General features: G+C 45.7%; 1 pseudogene across 1 annotated transcript; it reads right to left on the bottom strand.

The window, feature by feature from the left end:
- Positions 1–3370: 3370 nt before the first annotated feature.
- LOC309838188 (receptor-binding cancer antigen expressed on SiSo cells-like) lies at positions 3371–4287 on the bottom strand (annotated as a pseudogene). Its single transcript has one exon. The product of its transcript is annotated as a receptor-binding cancer antigen expressed on SiSo cells-like (transcript).
- Between the last annotated feature and the right edge of the window lie 5079 nt (positions 4288–9366).

Here is a 9366-nt window from a genome sequence, read left to right on the forward strand (position 1 = left end):
AGTTCACGGAGAGCATCAGACGGCAAAGGCGGGGGAGAGCATCAGACAGCAAAGGCGGGGCGGCTCCATCTCTCTAAAGAACACCAGGCCCTGCGGGTGTTGTATTTATTGAGTTAATGGATACTTCTTGTTCTTAAGCAGACCAGGATAGCGCTCTTTCTTTCTTAGTAGCTTTTTTACTTAAAAGCGTATTTACTCCCTTATTTAATAGTTTTATTTTTCTTATTTAATAAAAAGGGAAAAGTACTATCCAGAAGCAGGGTCTTAGGACTCCCATGAGGTGGACAATGGACCCTTTAACATTATGCTAGAAAACATATCAACTAAAATATGCGGACAGTACAGTGAGAAGTGAGAATATTAAAATGTTAGGTACAATATAATCTCATCTCAAAATTGGATTTGAAGCGACTGGAAGGGGCGGGTGCTAATGTCTTTCTCCATTTGGGCGCCGGATACACAAGTATTTGCCCTCTGTGAAAATTCATGGCTACTTTTCCGGATGTGTGCTGTCAGCTGAAAGTCCATAACATATTTGGGATGTGGATGTAGCCGGTAAAAATCTGCAAAAAGAAATACCGCACATGGAAGTATTAGCAGTGGTTATGTCTGGATGGTGGATGGTCAAAGATTCTAATTTTCTTCCAGGCGCTGTTCTGGCTTTCCTCAAAGACAATGTTTATTTTTATAGTTTAAATATAATCATTGTAAATCAACTATACTTCAGTTTTTAAAAATTGACAAATGCAGTGAGCTGATTTGCAAAGTGAAAAAAAATAGTCAAGTCCTTGCGTTTATCAAGCTCGTTTATTAAGTCCTTAGTTTCCCGGCGATGGGAGATGCCCACTCCCTTTCTTTTTGGGGGGTCTCTGGAAGGAGTCGGGGCCCCGGCCTCGGCCACGCCCCGCACTCGCTCGCGGCGCCCCTCCCCCGGTCGCGCAGGCGCGTGGCGGCCGGCTCCTCCTCCGAGCTGGGGCGGGCGACGCGGAGACAGCGCCTGCGTCTCCGGGGCCGCGCGACGGCGCCGCCTCAGCGAGGCCTTTAATGACACGGACGCTCACGCTCGCTGTGACCTCGTGGCGCAATGGTAGCGCGTCTGACTCCAGATCAGAAGGTTGCGTGTTCAAGTCACGTCGGGGTCAAGCCGGCTTTTTTCTTCTGAAGTGCAGGGGCTCGTGAGGAGCGGAGTGGCCGCCCCACGCGAGGGATTTGGCCTCACGGAGGTTAATTATCCTGTCAGCTGCTCGGAAAACCCACTCTTTTTCTTCCCAGCGGGAACATAGGGCTGATAAACGCGCAGCTCCTCCCAGGACCGGCAGGGGGCGGTGCGTCGAGCCTTGGCGCGCCCCTCCCCGCCCCCACCCTTTCCGCCCCGCCCGTCTCCCCGCCCCCACCCCGCAGCCCCGAGTGACCTCGTCCCCGGAGGGTGTCCCGGCGGGAAGTGGACCCCCCCCCGCCCCGGGAGGCGCCGCGCCTTCTGCACGTGACCCCGCAGGTGGCCCTCATCTGACCGCCCCGCGGGCTCGGCCGCACGTGGACGCGGCAGGACGTTCGCGTCCGCAGGTCTGGCCGCAGGTGGAGCCCGCACGGGGGCCTGGACGGCGGCGGGGTCTGCTCGTGCTCCCCCGGGCCCTGGGCGCGGCCTCGCACACGCGGGGGGGCGTCCACACCCGCCGCGGGGACGGCAGCCTACGGGGGCCTCGGAGCGACGGCCGAGCTCTGCGCAGCCCCGCGGTCCCGAGATGCCCCGGGAGGGGAGAACCGGGCTTCCCCGCAGGCGCTCCACGCCCTCGCCCCTGACGGCGGTCGCACCCGCTCGGGCGGCGAGCCCGCTCCTGCGCGGTCTTGCGCGGCTGTCCCCGGAGACCAGGACCGGCCCTGTTCCTATGTGGGCAGAAGAGCCAGACAAGAAGAAAGCGTTTGGAATCTTAAATGACAGGAAGCCCTTAAGCCTCTGGTGTTAGTATCTGTGGCTGCAAGCTAGGAGCAGATCTGCTGAGGGGGCCTGCAGAAAATCAGGGGTCTCAGGAGCTGTATGGCCAGGCCACGCAAGATGGCTGTTCTCTTGCTGTCTGCACGTTCCCCTGCCCGGCCAGGGCCTGTTTCACCTACCCCTATGCCCAGGACCCAGCTGGTGACAGCTTACCATAAGGGCGGTGAGAGGCCTGCCCCTCCACTGGTTTCCCTGGTAACTAATGAGGCCACCTGATGTAATTCCCTCTAAAAAGGGCCCGCTCCCCTTCGCCTTGGGAGCGGAGGCTACCACCTTGTCCTGCCTTCAGTTTGCAGCCCACCGTGGGGTGTCGCTCCAGGGCCTTGCTTCAGACGTGTAAGCTATCCATTGAACCATGAATGTCTCTGTTGCTGACTCCGGGCGCACACCTGTGCATTCAGAGAATTCACACGTGGAAAGGAAAAACATGTCAAGGGGTTCCTTGAAGGGGACGGTGAGGGTGCAGGGAGCATGGTAGTCCTGGGTGAGCACGTACATCAGGTTGGAAGAATTGGTGGATTTTAGGTCCAAAGGGAGCAGCCGCTACTTTTGTGAATAACGATGTAAAAAAACCCTTCTGGGTTCCTGCAAAAAGAGTAAAACCCCCAGGATCCACTCTTCCCCCACAGTTGTTCAATTCCCCTTGCCTTCAGAAGAGAAAGGAACACTGAAAGATAGACACAGAATGATCCGGTTACAGGAGCTAATCTTATGGCGGTTACTAGAAAACACGGTGAAGGTGATTCTCAAAAATGATTTGCTCTGCCACTGAATAATTTTTATTGCATATTGTCAGTGAAATTTCTGTATGTTATTACCGTCAGGTTTGAGTACATGAGCTGTGCATGAAACAAAAAATTAACATGATTTTTAAATTTTTAATAGAATATCAAATGTATGCAGCATTATTGCATTTATTTTCTTTTAAAATTCTCGTAAATTAAAAACAACAGCAGAAAACGAATTACTAAATAAAATAAATTTTTTTCTCCGAAAAAAATTTTTTGCACAAAAACTTTATTTTTTTGTGATATATTATTTTTTTGTGATATATTATTGCATTTAATGTCATTTTCTTGAAAACCAAAATTACCAAATTCCTTAATGTTGTATCAAACATGAACAGTGCCAGTTCAAGTTAGAGGAAATGTACGTCAACACCAGCTTCTGACAACAGAAATGAGAAGTTAAAGGTTTGTCTGATTTAGGTCAGGTAATCATGGAAACAAAAGAATATTTAAAATAATTCATTTTATCATTATGCACATTGAAGGAAATCATTATAGACAGGAGAGTTGTTTCCCACCGTAAAATGATTTACACCCATTTATTAAGCTAGAAACACCAGCTTGAAAAGGTACTGATATATGGCATTTGTAATAATTTCTCTACAGCAAACAATTGTCTTACAGTTGGAACATGTTGAAGGAAATATTATCGCGTAAGTCTTTTTTGTTCTTTGAGTCTCAATCACTAAGAGTTCAAGGGACTTTTGAGAGATTCCTGGTGTCCTGGGTGGCCTGATGAATGCATTAAAGTCAAACAGTGTATCTGTATTCTGAAAATACTCTTAGCTCCATGCGAACGTTGCTTGGGTTGTGGAGCTCTTATTTCTCCCACTGGCACCGTGACATCTGAAGAACATTTGTTACGAAAGTTTCACACCAGTTGTGTTTTGTTCCTTCTTCATTAGCCGCTGTGCTTCCTTTTCCATTTCCTTCCTTTGTTGTTCTGCTGCTCTCTTTTCTCTGTCTGCTGTCTTCTGCTGCCTCAGAACTTCTTCGGCTTGCCGCATCGTCTTCTTCCTATGCATTGGTATTTTCCTGCCAGGTATCCATGTCACCTAATTCAGGAGATTGGTGAATAAAAGGCATATCTTGTGTAGCTGCTAGGCTATTAGAGAAACCTGTGCTGCCATCTGGGATGCCGAAATTTAATGGTTCTCTCTTCTTAATAATGATTTTCTGAGTTTTCCTTAAAGTTGGTGTCATGTCCTTAAAATACTCAGGTTCCAGTTTTTCTAAAGCTTGTTGTTGTGTTGCCACATTCCTATTCCCTCCTTTAATCTTTACACTTGTGGGTGTATCTGCATCTCAAGAAGTCCACTCTTCAACGTCTGTCTGTTTAGCAACTGATGAATAATCAACTGTAGCTGGGAAAGTTATTTAGTCTCCACTTAATTTCCGTCCCCTGCCACATCTGCATATTAATCTCTTTAGGAATGAGAATACTGTTGCTAGGCAGGTACAAACTTTAAATAACCGAAACTGTGTGACAGCCATGGTGGGAATCGAAACCTGAAATTGACTGATGAGAAAAAAAAGAATCATACCCACTGTACAGATGCGAAAAATGACAGGAGCGTTTTTCAGTTTACACAGTCTGATGCCATATGCACGGCGTTTGGTGAAACGCTCTCAATTGCTCCAAGTGGGTGCCTAGTGGGCTGGGATTTGGATTTTGGAAAAATCTGCCTGGGAAGGAGCAAGGCCTGCCCCTCCCCCTCTGCACAAAAACTTTAAACACACAAAGAATGTAAACACATACTATACATGTTAATGGATATATGCTTAATATGTATCCGTGTTGGACTGTGCATCGGAATTATACACACCAGCTCTGGGAATGAGGAGGAAGAGGGGACAGAAGCAGGTTCTACTTTAAAAAAATTTTTTAATGAAAGTAGCCAAGACATTAATATTTATTAAATCTGGTTAGAAGTTCATGAGATCTAACTTCATGAAACGTGAGTTTCAGGTCAGCGTTCACTCTACAGGCATAGTCCAAAATCTCCAAGTCAAGAAGTTAATGGACAATTCCCCAGTCAGTAGGACCCCCAGCATGCTGGCAGAAGTAAATTCTCTCTGAAAAAAATACATCCTCAAAACAGGCCTTCTGTGGGGCGGGGGATGAATTGGGAGATGGGGATTGACATATATACACTATTTTTTTTAATTAATTTAATTTCTTTATTTTGGGCTGGGTTTTGTCTTCGTTGCTTCATGCGGGCTTTCTCCAGTTGTGGTGAGCAGGGGCTACTCTTCATTGTGGTGCACGGGCTCTAGGCATGTGGGCTCAGTAGTTGTGGCACACAGGCCCAGTTGCTTCACGGCATGTGGGATCTTCCCAGACCAGGGCTCAAACCCATGTCCCCTGCATTTGCAGACGGATTCTTAACCACTGTGCCACCAGGGAAGTCCCAACATATATACACTATTGATACTATGTATAAAATAGGTAACTAATGAGAAACTACTGTATAGTGCAGGGAACTCTACTCAGTGCTCTGCAGTGACCTAAATGGGAAGGAAATCCGAAAAAGAGGGAATATATGCATCCGTCTAGCTGGTTCACTGTGCTCTACAGTAGAAACTAACACAACATTGTACAGAAACTATACTCCAATTAAAAAAAAAAAAAACAGTCCATCTAGTTTTAGCATATAAAGTCCCAGGCAAAATGTGCTCATAATATATTTTATTTTATTTATTTATTTTTTTGCGGTATGCGGGCCTCTCACTGTCGTGGCCTCTCCCGTTGTGGAGCACAGGCTCCGGACGCACAGGCTCAGCGGCCATGGCTCACGGGCCCAGCCGCTCCGTGGCATTTGGGATCTTCCCAGGGCTCAAACCCGTGTCCCCTGCCTTGGCAGGCAGATTCTTAACGACTGCGCCACCAGGGAAGCCCTCATAGTATATTTTAAAAGAAAATAAATCAAGAGAATACCTATATTACCACATAAAGAAATGCACAGTAGAGAAAGTAAGGATTTTAGAAACGACTAGAGGGGGAAAAAAAGATTATTTAAAAAAAAAAAAAAAAAACTAACACCTAGACTGAAGCAGAGTTCTCAGCAGCAGCAATGGAAGCCAGGAAAAGTGCACTAATACTTCCAAACTACTGAAAGAAAGTAACTGCCAACCTACGATTATATACTTGGGAAATTATCTTTCAAGAACAGAGGTATTTTCAAGTAAATGAAACCACCAGCATCCCTCCCTGAAGGACTATGTGAAGGATGTACTTCAGGAAGAAGGAAAATGACCCAAGACAAAGATCTGGGAGGCAAGGACTAGGACCAAAGAAAATGAAAATGGGTAGAGCTAAAAGCCGAGACCATAAATAAACAATAGCGGGGCTGCCCTGGTGGCGCAGTGGTTGAGAGTCTGCCTGCCGATGCAGGGGACACGGGTTCGTGCCCTGGTCCGGGAAGATCCCACGTGCCGCAGAGTGGCTGGGCCCGTGAGCCATGGCCGCTGAGCCTGCGCGTCCGGAGCCTCTGCTCCGCAACGGGAGAGGCCACAACAGTGAGAGGCCCGCGTACTGCAAAAAAAAAAAAAAAAAAAGATATAAAGATTTGGGGAGATTGGTGCAAGATGGCAGAGTAGAAGGACGTGCGCTCACTCCCTCTTGTGAGAGCACCGGAATCACAACTAACTGCTGAACAATCATCAACAGGAAGACACTGGAACTCACCAAAAAAGATACCCCACATCCAAAGACAAAGGAGAAGCTGCAATGAGACGGTAGGAGGGGCTCAATCACAATAAAATCAAATCCCATAACTGCTGGGTGGGTGACTCACAAACTGGAGAACACTTATACCACAGAAGTCCACCCACTGGAGTGAAGGTTCTGAGCCCCACGTCAGGCTTCCCAACCTGGGGGTCTGGCAACGGGAGGAGGAATTCCTAGAGAATCAGACTTTGAAGGTTAGCGGGATTTGATTGCAGGACTTTGACAGGATTGGGGGAAACAGATACTCCACTCTTGGAGGGCACACACAAAGTAGTGTGTGCATCAGGACCCAGGGGAAGGAGTAGTGACTCCAGGGGAGACTGAACCAGACCTACCTGCTAGTGTTGGTGGAGGGTCTCCTGCAGAGGCGGGGGGTGGCTGCGGCTCACCGTGGGGACAAGGACACTGGCAGCAGAAGTTCTGGGAAGTACTCCCTGGCGTGAGCCCTCCCAGAGTCCACCATTAGCCCCACCAAAGGGCCGGGTAGACTCCAGTGCTGGGTCGCCTCAGGCCAAACAACCAACAGGGAGGGAACCCAGCCCCACCCATCAGCAGACAAGCAGATTAAAGTTTTACTGAGCTCTGCCCACCAGAACAACACCAAGCTCTACCTACCACCAGTCCCTCCCATCAGGAAGCTGGCACAAGCCTCTTAGATAGCCTCATCCACCAGAGGGCAGACAGCAGAAGCAAGAAGAACTACAATCCTGCAGCCTGTGGAACAAAAACCACATTGACCGAAAGATAGATAAGGTGAAAAGGCAGAGGACTTTGTACCAGATGAAGGAACAAGATAAAACCCCAGAAAAACAACTAAATGAAGTGGAGATAGGCAACCTTGCAGAAAAAGAATTCAGAATAATGATAGTGAAGATGATCCAGGACCTCAGAAAAAAATGGAGGCAAAGATCGGAGAAGATGGAAGAAATGTTTAACAAAGACCTAGAAGAATTAAAGGACAAACACCTAGAAGAATTAAAGAACGAACAAACAGAGACGAACAATACAAAAACTGAAATGAAAAGTACACTAGAAGGAATCAATAGCAGAATAACTGAGGCAGAATGGATAAGTGACCTGGAAGACAGAATGGTGGAATTCACTGCTGTGGAACAGAATAAAGAAAAAAGAATGAAAAGAAATGAAGACAGCCTAAGAGACCTCTGGGACAACATTAAACACACCAACGTTCACATTAGAGGGGTCCCAGAAGGAGAAGAGAGAGAGAAAGGACCCAAGAAAATATTTAAGGAGATTATAGTCAAAAACTTCCCTAATATGGGAAAGGAAATAGCCATCCAAGTCCAGGAAGTGCAGAGAGTCCCGGGCAGGATAAACCCAAGGAGAAACATGTTGAGACACATAGTAATCAAATTGACAAAAATTAAAGACAAAGAAAAATTATTGAAAGCAACAAGGGAAAAACGATGAATAACATACAAGGGAACTCCCATAAGGTTAACAGCTGATTTCTCAGCAGAAACTCTACAAGCCAGAAGGGAGTGGCATGATATATTGAAAGTGGTGAAAGGGAAGAACCTACAACCAAGATTACTCTAACTGACGAGGATCTCATTCAGATTTGATGCAGAAATCAAAAGCTTTACAGACAAGCAAAAGCTAAGAGAATTCAGCACCACCAAACCAGCTCTACAGTAAATGCTAAGGGAACTTCTCTAAGTGGGAAACACAAGAGGAGGAAAGGACCTACAAAAACAAACACATTACAATTAAGAAAATGGTAATAGAAACATACATATTGATACTTACCTTAAACATGAATGGATTAAATGCTCCAACCAAAAGACACAGGCTCGCTGAATGGATACAAAAATAAGACCCATATATATGCTGTCTACAAGAGACCCACTTCCGACCTAGGACACATACAGACAAAGTGAGAGGATGGAAAAAGATATTGCATGCGAATGGAAACCAAAAGAAAGCTGGAGTAGCAATACTCACATCAGATAAAATAGACTTTAAAATAGAGAATGTTACAAGAAACAAGGAAGGACACTACATAATGATCAAGGGATCAATCCAAGAAGAAGATATAACAATTATATATGCACCCAACATAGGAGCACCTCAATACTTAAGGCAACTGCTAACAGCTATAAAAGAGGAAATCGACAGTAACACAATAATAGTGGGGGACTTTAACACCTCACTTACACCAATGGACAGATCATCCAGACAGAAAATTAATAAGGAAACACAAGCCTTAAATGACACCACAGACCAGATAGATTTAATTGATGTTTATAGGACGTTCCATCCAAAACCAGCAGATTACACTTTCTTCTCAAGTGCACATGGAACATTCTCCAGGATAGATCACATCTTGAGTCACAAATCAAGCCTCGGTAAATTTACGAAAACTGAAATCATGTCAAGCATTTTTTCTGACCACAACGCTATGAGATTAGAAATCAATTACAGGGAGAAAAATGTAAAAAACACAAACACATGGAGGCTAAACAATTCATTACTAAATAGTCAAGAGATCACTGAAGAAATAAAAAAATACCTAGAGACAAATTACAATGAAAACACGATGATCCAAAACCTATGGGATGCATAGGTTTTAGAACCCTCCGTAACATCATTCACAAAAATAAACTCAAAATGGATTTGAGACCTAAATGTAAGACCGGACACTATAAAACTCTTAGAGGAAAACATAGGAAGAACACTCTTTGACATAAATCACAGCAAGATCTTTTTTGATCCACCTCCTAGAGTAATGGAAATAAAAACAAAAATAAACAAATGGAACCTAGTGAAACTTAAAAGCTTTTGCAAAGCAAACTACAATCAAGACGAAAAGGCAGCCCTCAGAATGGGAGAAA

Source organism: Grampus griseus (genome assembly GCF_964374135.1).
Source record: "Grampus griseus genome assembly, chromosome: 20".
In the NCBI taxonomy this organism is placed as follows: Eukaryota; Metazoa; Chordata; class Mammalia; order Artiodactyla; family Delphinidae; genus Grampus; species Grampus griseus.